The following is an 18,846-nucleotide window of genomic DNA, read 5'->3' on the forward strand; positions in this document are numbered from 1 at the left end:
TGACCAATGTTTGTTAATCAACGAATAAGATATCGTGAATATAAAACTTTGGGTACCAGTATAATTTACTAATATTCCTACTACATATTCTTTTTTTAACACCCCTCCCCCCCATTCCTTAATTTCCTATAATTACGAAATTTACGACAATCCATTATTCTGATCCTAACTAAACTATACTATCTGTTTCTTTATCCTGTAAACTTCAAATATATTGGTATGATGAGCAACCAACATAAGAAAAAGTTTATCTTATGTTGATCAAAATTACTTTCAATATTGATTTTGTATTCATAGAGTAACTATTATTAAGAGTATCAAGAATATTTTTATAAATTTAAACAAAATTGTAAAATAAATTAAAAAGAATTGTTTAAAAATATTCACAAATAGCGCAGCAACAATAAGCTGTCAATTTTAAACAACAAATGTTTTTTCAACCTAAAAAAATACACTATTCTAAGACATGAAGATATATTTCGATTTTAGCAATCATTTTCAATTCATTTTGTCTCTTGTAGAAGTGAATCAAGCAATATTAGCTTGGTCGTTTTAAGAAGCTTCACGTAAGTTATTGGATAGTTTTGGCTATATATTCTCAGATTAAAGTCTTGGAATGGTTTTAGGATATTTTTCAAATATCTTCCTGTCCCTACCCCTCCAAATACAGGGCTTCTAGATTCTAGGGATGCAGCCGCTAGTAATTTAGATAACATCAAAGCAAAATCAAGGCTTTAGTCGTTTTCTTTAACTTCCTTGAATGTAACGACTTAAAGACTAACCTTCACAATACAGTATCTGTGCTACTTCTACTAATAACAGTTGCGTGCATAGGGTTTTGCCATGGGTATGATGATCACACAAAATATTTTTAATTCATACCTTAAACCAACAATTGAGAGTGGTGTGAGCATTATATGGTGGGGGGGGGGGGGGTAATGCTGTATTAGAGACAACAAGAGAGGTGTTACTTTATTGCCAGAAGAGTTTAGGGGGTGTGAGCCTTAGTCTATCATTTGGTTAGTGGAATATACATCAAAAATAATTAGACCCATGTCAAGAAAGGAATTTAGAAGGGTGTAGGAGTGTAAACCCTTAATATAGGGGGTAACCAATCCCCCAAAATTTGCCTGGGCAGTGGGTAAACCCACTACAACTACCTTCTGCACGCCTCTGTAACTTAAAAACCTTTTATTACAACTCATAAATATACAGGATGTTATAAATCAAAATAAAAATTGTTCAAACTCTTTGATTTTGTTCTCAGATGAAAGATATTCTAAATTCTAACGTGTTTGCTTTTAGAGGCATAATTTTGATAGATTCTGAGTAAAAATAATAAAAAAAAGATCTTAATGATAAGACAATGGACGATAAATATATCTCCATCCTATATGTTGATAAATAAAATTACCCCTTTTGCAGATTATTACCAATACCTCGTAATGGCGGGATTCTAGAGAATTCAGAGCATCATCCACGTGTAATGGGATGATTAACACCCAAGGAGATTAGGTTAAGTAACATCCATCAGACAACCAACCCTTTGATTGCACGACCTTTGTCTGAGTAGTGCTAACTGTGCATGGTAGTGAGTTGCGCCTGTTTATGGGCCATGGCATTCCCCTACTCTTAGTATCTATGTCGGGAAACCTGATATTAGCAGCAATAGGAACCATTTTTAACGTCTTTAGTTATGACGCGGTATTGGCCCGAGATTCGAACATTTCACCTCCTCGGCGACGAGCGGATGCGTTACTTATTGAGCCATGAACACGATCGATTGCAGATTAAGATAATTGTTTGAAAGAGTTGACACTGCTAGTTTAGAACCACCAAATCAAAATTCGATGAAAGTAACCAAATTTTAAAGCCAACGAATAATAAGATAACGTGGTTATAAAACATTGGGTACTAGTATTACTTACAGTTTAATGTACCATCCCTCCCGTTTGGAACCAAATCACCTTTTGGGGTGAAGCTTCTAGTTACAATGAGAGTAAATCAAAAAGTTCCCTAATAGACAAAAAGCAAAGTATAATAAGTCATGCTGTTTTATCCACCCTTTTACATTATATTAATGTATATACAAGGATTACAACATACATAGAAGCGAATATGTATAAACCAAACAAATATTACCAAATAGTAGAAAAAGTACTAATCCTATAATTAATAAGATTTGTTTTGGTCTGTAGCTTAAGATTTTTATAACTATTAAACTGATTAAGTTCCCACAGAGGTTCTAGACAGTTTTATTTTTAGCTAAGTCCTAAACTGGCTTTGTGTAATTTTTTTTCTGTCCTCACTTCGAATACAGAACCTCTAGATGCTAGGGGCGCAGCCGCTAATAATTTTGAAAATATTCTATTTTATTTCTCAAAATATAATAATAGAGAAGCTATGCTTGATATAACTTCTTGCTTAATCGTGCTAAGAATCATCCTTTCAGAAATCAAACAATTACAAAATTGATTTGCTTTTTTCTTATGAAGTTATAGAATTCTATATTATACCATTTTATTGCAAATATCTTCATGCAATATTTTGAATCGATAGGATAATTAATAAAATACACCCAAGTAGTTTTGTTTCTCATATCATTAAAGGAATCATTAACCATTACAGATCCGGGGGGGGGGGGTCAAAGAGCCCCCCCTCTAGTTTTTTCAATCTCATTTTTTTTTGTAGGTAAGATGGAGAGCTGTAACTTCATGCCTTTTTAAGTTTAGTAATTATACGTCGGCAAGAGTTGATTTTATTAGGATATCTGGTCTGTGTCGGTCGTGGTGTCCGGTCAAAGTCGGTTGGGTAGCAAAAAAAAATTGAAAAAATTCTAAATAAATCTTAATTTCTACATTATGACTTTTGTGTATAAGATAGAAACTTAATTTTTTTTGGTGAATACTTAGATATTAATGAGCTTCTGAGAAAAGTGGTGTTATGACCGTTTGACAGCTCCCTGACCGACTTTATGACCGATTTTTGTCCGGCTTTTAAACAGACATTTATCATGAATATCGTGGCTCTATTACAGCTAGATAACTATAATTTTTTTTGGTAAATCCTTGAGCAATAATAAACAGATAAAATATTAATTTGCGCCGCCAACCGCCGTTTTACCGCCGTAACCGCCGAAAATGGCGGTTTCCGTTATTTTCCGTTTTTCATCATAAAAGTTCGTCCTAAAATTTGGCCATCCTAGCTGCAAAATTGGCCGATCTACAGCTGTTTTAAAATTTAGCGGCTGGCCGCTAAAAAGTGGCTAAGGAGCGGTCTGGCCGCTATGACTAGAAAAAGTAATTTTCCCTAAAAATACACATGAACCACCAGAAAAAAATTTTACGCCTTTATCTTTATCTTATAAAACATCCTATTTCATTTTTTCTTCCAAAGCGAAGCTAATCTGTAACAAATGTCACATATTAGTGATTTAATGACAATGACTTCTAAAATTGAACAACTAGAAATAGCGAATAATCTTAACCCTTTACAGTCGGGCCCCTTGCCGCACCTTAATCGGTCGGGGGGGGGGGGGGGGCGTTCAACGCCCCCCCTTATTATCTCAGTTCCTATTAGAGCTAGAGGGCTAATTTTTTTTGTGCAAGTCCCCTGTTTGATAATGAATTTCCGACCTTTTAAAAGTCTAAGTCAATTTTCGCTTCCTTCACCCTTTTATTTAACAACCTTTGTTTTTAGGTCTTTGTTTACTTAAAAATTTCAAACGGCTGTAATTTTCTTATTTTTGAATCTAGAAGAAATTTTTTATGTTTATCTTTATTTAAATTTTACATTTGAAATATCAAAATATAAATTTCAGCGGCCGCAGCTGTACTTGGCAGCTGCCAGCCGCCGCAGTCGGCGGTCGGCGGGAAAACGGCGGCGGATCTTCATGAAATTTTATTACGTTATGTAGACATATTTAAAAAGCTTAAGTTTAAAATTTGAAGTCTCTAAGTAAAAAAATGCGGCCACAGGAGCCTTTTAAAGATTTCTGGAGACCTGGAGGGTCAGGACCTGCAGGATCATACCTGGAACCTGAAAGTGACTTGAACACCTGTATTTTATATAAGGATGTACTACTAGAGGATTTTTTAGTATTTTGGTATGATAAAATGCTTTGTTTTAGTCAAAAAAATATTTTTGCTGTTTACCTGGATGACCCTACCAAGTTTGCTGGCATCCTGTGCCCGCCAGGATGGAGATATTCAAAAAAATCCAACTCTCAGTTATGTGTCATACACATACTTAAAAAGTCAAGCAGTTTGGGCTCTTTATCTTTCACACACAGAAAATGAGATAGAAAAAACCGGATGGGGGGGCGTTCAACGCCCCCCCCCCCGACCGTTAAGGGTTAAGCGATAAGCCATTGAAGAAAAATTAATGTACCCCCAATTATGATAACAAAATAACCCTACCTTTATATTAAATTATTGACAGAAGAGTTTGGATACTGCTGCCTTGTACAACCAAATCAAGAATAATTTAAATTTTAAAGAATTTTAAGCCATCGAATAAATACTTTTTTAAGAAACAGGTAACATTAAATCCATTATTTTTTCCATTTAACTTTCTCCTAAAGGACTGACAGACTAAACTTTATAATTATAGTGTATCCTCGCTACCGAGGTGGAAGGGTGATTAAATAACTTTTGCGTTAACAAGTCGATAAAAGGCGGGAGTGGCGAAATTTACTGGTGATGGGGAGAGGGCGAAAATTGAGCATTTGACTTTGCATTTTGAGCGGCCGGACGCAAACACACACTCACACATTCAGAGGCTTGAAATCGATCTCCCTTTCTCCCCCCTCATACCCATATAATGTTACTCTATCCCTACCCATTCTCTCTACCCATCTTTCTTACATCATATCCCGCGGATTTACTGAAATAACAGCAAATTTTTAGACTTTGAAAGTATGTTAGAGTGTTGTTAATAACCATTACAGCATGCTTTTGGAACCGATACTTCATGTAAGACTCTGGATTTAGCGTTCTTTTTCAAATCTTTCTTGAATCTTTACTCTTTAGTTTGTTTTTTCCTAGCAGTTAAGAAAGTGTTTGTATTTTTGTGTGATTTTTAGTGATTTTGCTAGTATTATTAATAATTTTCTATTTATTTTGTTTTTATAATGTTTTTTTTTTTTTTATAAAATACAGGGATTTTAAGGGATAAGACAATGGACGATAAATTGATATACATCCCCAATGATGTTAAACAAAATTAACCCTGCTTTTGAAGTTTGGTCACTTATAGTTTGGAGCCAATAAATTAATTTTAACGAAAGGAACCAAATATTTTAAGCCAACGAATAAAATTACGTAGCTAAAAAACTGGTTATAGTCCCTTTCGTGGCAATTCGTCGTATTTTCAAAATGGCTTTTGATAGGTTATTTTAGGTTAGGTTAAGTTATATTGGGTTAGGTGATTGCCCCGCAGGGTTGTGCAATTGGTCCCGCAGGGTTAGAGCCCCCCACAGGGGCTAGAAATAGGAGAAAAGCTACTGTGAAAATAGGAAGAAAAAATTTAACTCAGAGTAACTTACTGTTCAGTGAAAAAGTTCAATAATTTTGTATTTATTTATTCATAGTCCTCAATTATTAATAAGTAATAATAACCTCTAACAAAGACTTAAAATTTGTCTATCAAATTAAACATAAATATTCCTACAGGTTTTACTATTTTCGAGGGTCATTTTTTTCTAGGGGTGATTTATCTTTGGAGATTTGGTGGTTTCCTTCCCCCACCCAAAAAAATTAAACCTTCCCAGGTTAGAACGATCCTTCGGTACACAAGACAAACAGACATCATGCATTCTGTTACTTTTTTAACGGATTTTTGATTTGCTATTTTTAATAATAACGTTCTTGTTGCTAATTGAAACCATTTAGAGAAAAGCTAAAAAAACTGTTTAAGCAATGAATAAGCAACTTGAAAACCTATTGAGCATTAAAAGGGTTTAGTAGCGAATCTTTAAAATAAACAGATTTTTCACTAGAGGCATCTAGAGAACCCTAGGTACAAACAGACAGACGCACAGACAGACATACTCATAGACATCCTGTTACTTTTATATAGGGATTACTATTGACACATACAGATAATTGTTTTTCCTTACATTTACTGCATATAATAGAATATAATATAATATTTCACAATTATTTTCAATGATAATGTTAATGACTTGTCTTTCTTCCAAAAATATTTAAATAATTTACATAAAATTATAACCAATTGTTGACAAATAACATATGAACAAAACTGTATTTAAATCTAAATTTTCCTTATGCAACTCAGAGTTTCATGCAATTTTGAATTAACTTTTGTACAATTGTAATGTAAGCGCCAGTTCTTTATAAAAAGAACTGTGGTGTTGCCCATAGCCTTTAGGGACTTAAACAAACAAGGGAGACTTGGAGATCCTTCTTAATTGTTGACATTATCCTCAAAAAAATCAAATGTTAAATTCTGTAATATATATTACTAGCAGTACGCTGCTAGAGGTCTCTAGGGGCTCTTCAGAAAAGAAGGGGGGAGGCAGTAAGTCGATCCTCCTTTCCAATTTATTTTTAGAAGAAAAGCATTTACACTTATTTTAAGGAGGTTATTGTTTTCCAGGGTCGATATCTCATGGGAGGGTAGTTATAAACATTCCCTGGACCCATAAGAAGCTACTTTGTAAAGGAGAACCATATCTGTCAAGTGGTTAGAGATCCTAACCTATAGACAGAGAGATGCCCAGACATCCGGTTACTTTAATGTAACTATTTAATATTGAGATGCAAAATTGATTATAAGTCCATGAATTCGTGAGGAAACTATTAGTCAGGGATCTAAAGGCATAAGACAATGGCCAATAAATCGATGAACATCCCAGATGATGATACACCAAATACCCCTTCTGTAGATTACAATTATTGGTTGAAACGTTTGAATATTTAACTAAATCCAACCAATCAAAATTCAATAACATTTCTCAAGGTTGTTAAGCTAGCTAATAAGAAAGCGTTAATATGAAGCCTTTGGGACTAATATATAAAACACCCTAATGTCCCCTCCCTTCCTGCTATTGTGATAAATATGAAACAATGGTTCACTTATCATTCAGATTATTGTAACACAACGAGAGGCTTTTCTATGTTTAGGGTATGTACGTCTTTAATTAGGAGTGGGGACTAAACACCTAATTTAAAAATGCCTAACTAAAAATGCCTAACTAAAAACAACTAAGTTTAAAAATACCTAATGTTAAAAACACCTACGTTAAAAACACCTAATTTATAAATGCCTAATTTATAAATGCCTAATTTAAAAACGCCTAACTAAAAATGCCTAACTAAAAATACCTAATTTTAAAAATGTCTAATTTTAAAAACGCCTAATTTAAAAATACCTAATTCTAAACGCCTAATTTAACAATGCCTAATTCTGAAATATCTATTTTTTTCACTAAAATACTCAAAATATTGATAACATTAATCCAATTGGCTGAAGGATCTTGCTAGTCATTGAACCAATATGGTTCATCTTTACAATGAAGCTTCCCGTAGTTCATGGTTTATAATGCTTTTGGGGAGGTTACCAACACCTTCCAATGAGAAATCGCCCATTCAAAAAATCCGCCCCCCCCTCCCCCCGTTTTTTATATTTCTTTAATCTTTAAAAACTAGAACTAAAATGGGGGATGGTCAGGTCAACTATCACCCCCAAAGAAAGCGATGCTACAGCTAAAGGTTAATGATTACCCCGCAGGGGTAGAAATAAGAGAAAAGCTACTGTGAAAATACTATGAAACTCGCTGCGCCATAGAAAGACTCGTCTATCATATATTATACTAGTGGCTTCGCCCCTCGCATCTATGGGCTTTACCCCAATAGGCAATTAAAAAAAAAATAATTTTTGCAACCTTTTCAATTAACTGCCTTAAACAAAGTTGAGGGATTTTTTTTGTTTTTTGGGGGGAGGTTGGGGGTCGGTTTCCCATCCCTCAAGAAAATAGCTTAAAACCATTATATATTCCCTGAAGAGTAGAATCCAACCGGTTCAGTGGTTACTGGGATCTTAAGGGACAAGAATCAAGCTACTTTGTATTATAGATAATTAAATATCTTATATTATTCTAGCTTTTACAGTAAAAACCCCAAAAACCCCAAAATACCCCCAAAACCCAGGTAAAATCCCTATTACCCACGGCCCTGGGGTATTAAAAAAAAACCGGGTTTTGCACAACCCTGCTCATGTGAGGTGCCACAAACTAATCATAAAATTTTATTTTTAAAAGCGAAGCTTTTCTATCATTAGGGTTGGTCCGTTCGTACATATTCTATTTCGAACTATATTTTGAAATTTTGGAGGTGGGTCATAACCCACTCCCCCCCCCCAGACTTATTAAATTCCCCTCCGCACTGCAATCGCTCCCGAGGACTCTAGGGGGCATAGCCGCCGGTTTAATATATTCAACAACAGTTTTAAGATATGCTTAAAATTAGGTTTTTTTAAATTAGGTATTTTAAAATTAGATATTTTTAAACTTAGGTATTTATAGTTAGGTGTTTATAAAATTAGGCATTTTAAAATTAGGTGTTTTGTCACATTAGGCATTTTTAAAATTAGGTATTTTTAAATTAGACATTTTTAAATTAGGTATTTATAAATTAGGTGTTTTGTCACATTAGACATTTATAAAATTAGGCATTTTTAAATTAGGTATTTTTAAATTAGGTGTTTTGTCCCCACTCCTTTCATTATAGGTTATAGGCTATTAATTACATTGGTACCCAAAGTTTTATAACCCCTTTATCTTTTTTGTTTACTCAGAAACTTTATTGAATTTTGATTGTTCACTTCAAAATAAGTAGTGTCCAAACGTTTCAACCAATAACTATAGAAAGAGTTATCAATTTACAGGTCATTGACTTATCCCTGACTATCCCTTTACCTAGTTTATTTTGAATATAACAACATGTATGTATGTGATCACAGGGAAGGAGTGAACATTGAGCTTGTAATTACACTAGGACCCAAAATTTTATACTAACGTTTTCTTATTCGTTAGCATATAACTCTTTGAAAATTTATTGAATTTTGATTAGTTTGTTCATTAAGTTAAGTGTCCTAACGTTTCAACCACTAATTTTAATTACATAAGGTGTTATTTTGTGTATCATCTTTGGGGATGTACATCAATTTATCATCCATTGTCTTATCCCTTTAGATCCCTGATGTAATTAACTGTATTATGCTGTTCGCTTGTTTGCATATTTTCTTACTTGTTACAACAAAGATTGCTTTTATTTGATAGCCTTTGAATTACGGAACGTGAACAGGATTTTGCCAGATTGGGTGTAAACCATGTTGGGGATTTAAAAATGAGGGAATTATCTTTTAAGAGGGGTTTGACACCCCCTCCCTGCCACGCCGACAAGCCCATACTTCGAATATTCAAGTGGTGAAAAATTAAGAAGAAATTTTATTTATACGCCACTTTCTGTCTTAAAATGAAGTGAAGCAGCCTATATTGCCTATAAAAAATGACGTAATACAGTACAAATGACCAATTTAGGCCAGTATACATTTATATAGACCAATGGTAAAATTTTTATTGGGCTATCATCGACCATTTGTATTGTATGACGTTATTTCTTTATAGGCACTATAAGCTGCTTTAATCAAGTATATTTTCAATTATGGTGCTTTTATTATTTTAAAATTTGTTTGTTAATGTTATCTTAGTTTTGTAAAATATTTAAAGTGAATGTAATCTACAACTATAGACGCTAATGGATAAAAAGCTTTGCTTTTAACAAGGTTAATCAATTTATAAATCTAAGTTATTGCTAATTACAAAGGAGGGCTCGCTAGCCGCGAGGTTGTCTTTTTCTTTTAATGAAAAGATCGAAAACTGTGATAGAGACGGGGAGGAGAGGGGGTGATAACCCTTTCGATGGTATATTTATAATATATTTTTTAGAAAAAATGGGGGGGGGGGGGTTAATCCTTCCCCTTTTTTAGCTGGTTAATACAAATGTCTGGCTTCTTTTACATCTTCATAACCAGGACGCAGCTTCGTCGCTGTGTTGTTGGTTCAATGATTAGAGTAAAACACTAGAGGAGGAAGGGGTTAGATAACTGTATGTCCCCATCCCAAGGAACTTGTTCCGACTCTCAATAAGGTCTTTGAAAATATACCAATAGTGTCGGGAATATTAACACAGCAAAGTAGCAGAAAACAATTTACTAGCAGACGAAAATGATCCTCGGAAATGGGGGGCAGGAAATTATCTGTATATACATCTATACCATAGATCTGCATTGTTGCGGCTGAAAATTCTTATATGCTGCAGCTGCCGATCACTGACTAAAGGGTAACTTTCCCTAAATGTTAGATAAACATTTTAACACAATATTTTTCTAAATTCCCTCCAGTTTTCAAATCAAAACAATAAGCTAGTTCCGTAGGCAGGTTAAAAAAACATTGAATATAGAATATGTGGTTATTGTGACAGAGGAATTTTTGTCGTTAATTTAGGTTGATAATTTAGTCCTCAGATATTAGTTAATACGTTCCTCCATGGTCAGGGGAGAGGATGGGGGTCTTTCATCTGGGGAGGGTCGTTATATTAGCCAGTTGGGAGAAACATTTTATTAGGGTATGCCAGAATTTCTCACATTATCCATTAATAAAACTTTCAAAATGTAGATAAACGTACACGTTGCCTTTTCTGTACTTTGTTTTAGTCTTTTTGAAAGACAACTATACCAATAGACAGTGCAGCAATAACAACCCAATAATCTTTAAAGAACAAGGATGACAACATCCATAAAAGCGAAGCACTGAAACGGTAGGACAAACGGACACTAACACTTGTATAGTGTCAGAACTGAATAATCAGAATATAAATGTCGAAGCAAAATTGTAAGTAAAATTGTTGAAAAACTGCTTGATACAGAATATTGTTTATGGACATACTTACATTTTTAGGACTTGATTATAGAGTTGCTTCGCTTATAATATTGTACTTTGTTGTCCAAGGAATCAGTATACCACAAATCAGATCAATCGGATTATTAGATCACATAAAATTTTGTTGTTAAAAAAGTAAAAAAATCCACATGTTTAAAATGGACGGACGGACATTCTGGTAATGATTATAGAGTTGCTACGCTTTCTAACTCGTACCTAACTACTACAGGAATCACCATGCAAAGTTTGAAATCAATAGGACAATCTAACATGCCTAAATTAGCGAAAAATTACGGACGGACGGACGTACAGACGGACCGACCCTAATTATAGAAAATCTTCGCTTTTAAAAAGAAATGTTATAAAGGTACAGTAGATAAATATGATATTTGTACAATTATAGTAATAGGAAAAATAAAATGTTAATTAACATTGTCATTGACAAACCAAAAATTACAATAAACTAGCCAAACTAGTTAAAGATTAGCTACGATGTTTTAAACCATACATTATAAGTACTAATTGCCAGGGAGTAAGGGAGGGGACAATGGATCGAATATTCAATTTTTAGGAGTCTCAGACTTTGGGGACTAGCTTAAAGGGAATGTGCATAGAATGCCGCTACTCGTTATGTATGTTTTGAATATTGCAGACGGGGAGAAGGGATGAGGGAAGTGGGGGGAAGGGAAATAAACACTCGTTGTGTTAGTTTGGAATGTAGCAGACGGGGAGAAGGGAGAAGGGAGGTGGGGGCAAGGGGCAAGGGAAATAAACAGAATAAAAAGGGGCAGTCATATTCTTGCTAGCAGCTGGCCGGGTCCAATAATCTTTTAATATAAAAATCACACCAAAAAACCTCAATATATTTCATCAAAAACAAGTTGTGATTTCACTTTACATGACGCTATGGAAATCTATTATTCAATTAACAATCCCTTTATAATTTCCTACAAATTTATTGGATTAAACTGGATTTAATGCCCTTTCTTTGATAACTCTTATATTGAATTAATTGCCCATTGTCCCCTCCCTTACTCCCTGACTAATTGCTGATAAACTGAAATTTAATTTCCGAATGTGTACACAGTTTTCATGGTGTTTCCTCATCCTATCTCAATAATTACTACTAGCTAAAAAAGCTTCAAACTTCAAAAAAAGAAAAGAAATCAAAATCTTAAAAATTAAAATCTTGAATGTATAATGTATAAATCATTTATAAATTCAAATTTGATTTTTTTGAAGTTTGAAGTTTTTTAGCTATCAGTAAATATTAAGATAGGATGAGGAAATACCGAGGAAATTGTGTACACATAAGGAAATTGTGTACACATTCGGATATTGAATTTCAGTTCATCTAATAGCTCGTATAGTCTGTAATCACAACTTTTTATAAAACAAATTTCCGTGATTGCATGTTCCTAAGAAACTAAGCCTTTTCAATTTATAAGCAAATAAACATATTCAATAAATTTGATTAAAATATCAACATTTGTTTGTCTTGCCTTCAACTAATTATGCCGTCATTTTAGAGATCTTAATAATTAAATTCATTCTTAAATTATACTGTCAAGTTATTTAGTACCAGCGGCTACGCCCCCTAGAAAAAATTACCTACCTCCCCAATTTTTGATTTTATTTTTTTATTTAAATTTAAGTTTTTTTTGGAGGGGGAGAGGTTAATTTTTTGTATTATAGACAGCTCTCCACTGATATGAAAATGAAAAAACTATAATATTTATCCAGTTTTGTCAGCCTCCTAGTTGCTGAAAGCCCGTGTAACAAATTTGGTTTCAATTTAATGATTTTGTTGTATTAGTATTCGTGGAAAATTGTCTGCAGTAGGATGCTATACATGATTTTTCAGTATTGCCGAGAACCGTTTAACCTGTTAATTAATCGGTTTCGAGCCATACTTGAAATATTATTAATATGTACTTTGATAATTAAATGTTCAGTGCCATTTTTAGCATAAAAATTGTTTTTGCAATATGAAGTCATATTAGATGTCAAGAAAAATAAACAATCCTAGTGTGAGTCACGGATAAAGATATATACAATAAATTAATTCAAAGGTTGTATACAGTTTTATATATCTGGCTAAAAGTTACCTTCATATCGCATATGGTCCATACAAATAAACAACTTTTTTTATGAAAAATTCGGGTTAGGAAAGGATAGTAGAGCCCCAAATGTAAAGTAACCTGTAAGGTATGGTCTCGCATGAGAGCTAAAAATATGTTTTTTACTCATATGAAAAAAAAAGGGGGGGGGGACTTGCATAGGAAAAAATATAAAAACAATACCCAGGACCCAGGGAAAATTAAACGGTTAGGAGAACCATATTGGTTCAGTGGTTAGCAAAATCTTTCTGTACAGACAGACATATATCCTGTTACTTTACATATGAATTTATCTCTTTATTTTGCAGCTATGACAGAATATTTGAGTGCGTCAACGGAATGCAGAAAACTGCACTTTCACAAATTTAACTAAATATCACATTTAACATTTCTTAGACATTTAATGAATTCACAAAAATTTTTATGTAAGCAAAGATATTCTAAAACTCGTCTCTATAATTTAATCCTAAAAGTGAAAGAATGTCTCTTTACAGTGTTCTGTATTTATAATTTTTGCAACAAATTTATGAACAATTTTAGTTAGACTTACAAATTATTGTTCTTTTTTTATAAGTTTGAACACTCTTCAATGTTATGTTTTGTTTGCCCTTCCTAATTTTAGAGTTTCGCTTTTATCAATGTTGTCGTCAGCATTGTTTAAATATGATTTTCGGGACAAAAAGGTATACTATTTTAAGTGAAGCACCTATAAAATCAATTCATTCAAATGTACAAACATTCCAAAGCAGCATTCTTTATTTCTGCATTTTTGCAACAAATCAATCTGCAATTTATTTAGACTTTTAAATTAATATTCTGCTTTTTAAAGTTCTAGCACTCCTCAAGTGTTGATGTTTGTTTGTTGTACTGTCTGATTTTAGAGCTTCGCTTTAATGGATATTGTCATCCAGGGGCGTCCAAGCTTTTTTTTTTGGGGGGGGTAAAAAATTTTAGGGGGGGGGGTAATTCGTGTTTGGGGGGGGTAAAATGGCGCGCGAAGCGCGCCGAAATTTTTTTTTACCCCTCCCAAAATTTTACCCCGGGGGTAAAATTTGATTGGGGGGGGTAATTACCCCCCCTAAAGTCTGTTGGGGGGGGTAAATACTCCCCCCAAATCTGTTGGGGGGGGTAATTACCCCCCCCCAAACTAATTTACCCCGGGGGTAAAATTTTTGGGGGGGGTAATTTAATTATGTAAAAAAAGCACCTACCTAATCTATTAAGTTAATAAGTACTATCTTATAACATAAAGTAGTAAGTAAGGTTTATTTGACTATAGCTTCAGATTTCATTACTTTTAATACTGAGTTCTCCTTTTTAGGAAAGCTTCACATAGATCCCATGATGGTTCCACACTATTATAGGTCAATCCTTTGAGTGGTTTTAGGCTATTTTTCTCCTCCCTTTTTACCCTTTAGAAAACACGAGTTCTTAGATGCTAAGGGCGCCACTACTATTCAAATATATAGTAGTATCTCATTCTTTAGAACATAAAAATACAATAATTAACTCACTAACCAATGAACCAATATGATTTTACTTTAAAGTGAAGCGTCTTATAGGTCCTGGTAAGTTTTATAACTAGTTTTGAGACACCCTGACATCCTCCCAAAAGAAATCGCCTATAGAAATTCTTTTTCATTATTTAATGAAATATTTAATTTAGTTAGGTATCTATTTTATGGAATCTTCAGTGCTTTACAATTACATCATAGATCCCCGGGATGGTTTTAGCCCTTATAAAGGCCCAAGCAAATAAAACATGATCAAACTATTAAATTTTTTGTTATCATGGTTAAGAACTGTTTTAAATGGTTGGACAGTAAAATTTTTTTTTTAAGAACATTCAATTTGGGGGGGGGTAAATACCCCCCCCAAAAAAAATTTTTTAAAGAACATTTATTTTGGGGGGGGTAATTACCCCCCCCCAAAATGGTTTGGGGGGGTAAATACCCCCCCAAAAATCGTTGGGGGTGCCTACGGCACCCCCAAGGAGGGGGTAATTTTTTTTTGGGGGGGGTATTGTTCACAAAATTTTGGGGGTGCCTACGGCACCCCCAAAATCGTTTGGGGGTGCCAAATGGCCCATTACCCCCCCCCTTGGACGCCTATGTTGTCATCCTTCATGTTTTATCTTTACATAGCATAAAATGTCAAAATTTTTAAAGCTAATTCACTTTTTTTTCAAAATATGAATTTATTATTAAAATGATTTACATCACACACGTGGATAAATATTTTGATAAATGGATAAATAATTTTTTCAATAACACACCATTTACTTTTTTTTCAAGTTATATTAAAATAAATGTAATAGAATTTTCTTCTTTAGAACTATGCAATGAATTTCTAGCAAAATAATTTAAACAAATAATATTTGTTTTTGTCATATGCGAAATTCTTCGTGGTAAAGTTTAAGTGAATGTAGCATTACCCTCATCGCCGTCCCCTGGTACAAAATCTTCAATCTGACCATTTTCAGTCATGTCCAGCATAAATGTAGCATTACCAGCCTCCTCCGGCTTCTGAGAAGTCAATGGTCTTGAAGAAAATCCCTCCATTCTCTCCAGAACACTGTCAATTTTGTCAATGACAGTTCCAAGGGTTTTCTCCAGTTTCAATACTTTAATCTCTAGGATATCAAATTCAGCATTGGTCACAGGCTTTTCTTTTTCTTCATCATTTAGCATTGCAGCAGCACCTTTTTCATCCTTGTACATGTCATCGACATCATCATCACAACAGTCTTCAACAAAGTCCCCACTCTCCTTGATATCCAGCAGTCCATCACCATTTGCATCTGATTTGTTAAAGAATAGTTCAATCTCCTGATTTGAAAAATCACACTTTTTCAACTCCTGTCTAACTTCTTCATAAGTGACAACGCCATCTGCATTTGCCAACTTGATAGCATTCTCAATATCAATCATCTTATCTCTCATGGCCACAGCTCCCAGAATATTGTTGTATCCTCTAGCAAAGAAATCAGAAATCTCAAATTGAACTTTGCTCTCTTCCATTTCAGCTTTGACTTCACTGTAGGTGTCATTAATAATGGCCAGGAACATGTTCAGAAGAATGAAGAAAACAATGAAAATATACATAAAGAAAAACATAGGGCCAAAAAAGTAGTGGGCTTCCTGAAGTGCAGGGAAGTCAAAGTCTCCAAGCATAGTTCTCATAAGTGTAAATGCAGAGTCAATTACTGTAGAGAAATAGTCAATCTTTGTTCCAAAGATCAGGTATGCAAACTGGGCAAAGGCCATGAATATAATTTGAAACATAAACAAGAAAGCCAAAACATCAGGAGCACATCTTCCTAAAGTGCATTGTAGCTGCACCATGGTTCTGTTGAAGGAGATATACTTGAAAATCTTTAGCCAACAGAAGTAAATGTTGAGTGCAAAGATGATACTGACCATTTCATTCCACCAACTCAGATTCTCAAAATTACCAAACATTTCTGGTTCAGCTAGTAAAGGCTTTAGATAGAATCCAATGACAAGCTCAAAGTAAATAGATAAGCCTATTGAGAACAGAGATACCAAGATGAGTGATATATCCATACAGTTCCAAACATTTTTGAAATACTCATATTTCTTTTTTGAGAGTTCTAGCAATTCTTCTACACAGTAGTAGAGGACAAGTATCGAAAAAATAACTTCGAATCCCATGGTGAAATAATCAGAGTTGTTTACATATCTAACAAGCTTTACAGTTCTCATATCAATACCCTTAACTAATCCTCCAGTTGGGGGAAACTCAAAGTAGATTTTGATAACTGAGAAGAAGTTGACATTAGCATTGTAGAAAGTCAAATCAAGAACTAGCAGCCTAGTACCACGATCTATCCACAGAAATTCTCTCAGTTCTCTTATTATTGATTCAGATCTTTCCTTTGTTGTGTGAAGATTCTGCACATACCCACCTCCACCATACCAACCAAGCTTTCCCCAGAATTTACCAGTTTCCAGTTCTTTTGAAGATTGGAACCTCCAAGCATCTACATGTGTAAATCTAAGATTACCAGGGCTAAATCTACCTCTGTCCTCAATTGCTTCACTATATTTTCCATAGCAAACAGCAATGTTTTCAGCAAATGATGGTGGAATTGAACAGGAATCATTGCGCACTTTCAGCATTCTAAGACGTGGAACACCAAGCATTCTATTTTCATACAAGAAGTTTTTGTCAGCCTGAGTTCTTACACAGGATCCTGTTGTAGAACCATCAGGACATGGAATTCCAAGTTCTCCAGAGTTATACCATTTGTCATTATAAACAGCTGGTATAAATTCCTTTTCAAGCCAAAGCCATAATTGAGGGACTTGTTCTACATCTTCTAATTTTTCTTCAAGATGTTGCCTTATCATATTATTCATATGATACCTAAAGTTGCTTGTGTTGAATGTCAAAACTAGTAGAGTTGTAACAAAAAGAAGATAGATGACTAATTCACGGATAGTGGTTCGAATTTCAAATTCTCTGTCAATGGATTCACCATCGCCTTTTTGAGACCAAAGTTGAACAAGACATGATGTAAGTTTGTACCAGCAACCTTTAGGAATATCATCTGGTCCCTTGAAAGGTTTGTCATCTATTTCCTCCTCATACAAAGAACCACCATCCTCTACAAATGATTCATTGTCAACAGCCTCCTTGGGTTGTTCTTTAATAGGTTCTTTGTCAGACCAGGCCACACTTGTTCCACTTGAAGGCCTTGAGCTTCCAGCACTTTGTGGTGATAAAGCACTAGACCCTCTACTTGGTGCTGGAAGCAGAGCACTGCTTTTCCTGCTTTGTGAACTTATCACACTACTTTTCCTGCTTGAAGGACTGGATTTGCTCTCATTTGGATCAATGAATGCAGTTGAAGGCCTGTTTGAACCAACAGATGTTTTACTTCCAGGCCTTGAATAAGAGTAATTTATTCATAATGAAAACATTTAAATGAAATTATTAAAGTCTCAAATGCTCTATAATGAAGCATCAAAATGTAAACATTATATTTAGTTTTACAGTGTATATATATAGTTAATTCTAATTACAATAATACATTATTACTTGTAACATTTTATAAACCAACTAGCGGCTGCACCCCTAGCATCTAAGACTCTATATTCATAGGGATATGGAAAACAGAAAAAATGCCAAAATCTATACCCAGACTTATTTACTCAAAATAAGATAGCCTAAAACGATACCAAGAGGCAAGAATTAATCATTTAAAATAAAATAAAACCATCTTAAAACCTATAAAAAGCTTCACTATGAAGGGGAACCATATCAGTTAAGCGGTAGTGAGATCCTTCGCTACAGACAAAAAAAGGTTACTAATTTAAATTTTATGATAATGATAATTGCTTTTGGATTTTTAGGCATTTTGAACATATTATAAATTACTATTCCTTGATTTTTCAGCCTCAGAATCCTCAGAGTCCGACATTTTTAATCAGGATTAAGACTGTGCTCTCCTGAAAAGTACAGTTTAATATACAAATTTTATTGGAATCTGCTTATATATTAATCAGTCACAATGAGTTCTATCATAGACTGAAATATTTTACTTAATTGGAAGGTAAATAAAGCTGATTAAATATTAATAAATCATGGGTCATAGACCAATAATAAATTCAAAATTATGAAATATATCTTTTTAACTTAAATTACCAGTTGTATGTGTAAAATCACTCTATCTAGCAGGTGCGCCCTTGTATTAAAAAAAGGCATAAAAATCCCATGGATTTAATCTAAAATTAAATA

At 33.9% G+C, this 18,846-nt stretch overlaps 1 pseudogene across 1 annotated transcript; it reads right to left on the reverse strand.

The window, feature by feature from the left end:
• Positions 1–15,248: 15,248 nt before the first annotated feature.
• On the reverse strand, positions 15,249–18,624 carry LOC145328680 (polycystin-2-like protein 1 pseudogene; annotated as a pseudogene). The gene has a single exon (XR_013882546.1). The product of XR_013882546.1 is annotated as a polycystin-2-like protein 1 pseudogene (transcript).
• Positions 18,625–18,846: the final 222 nt, after the last annotated feature.

The sequence above is a fragment of the Acartia tonsa genome, chromosome 9, assembly GCF_053477335.1.
Source record: "Acartia tonsa isolate MP-2025a chromosome 9, ASM5347733v1, whole genome shotgun sequence".
NCBI classification, from domain to species: Eukaryota; Metazoa; Arthropoda; class Copepoda; order Calanoida; family Acartiidae; genus Acartia; species Acartia tonsa.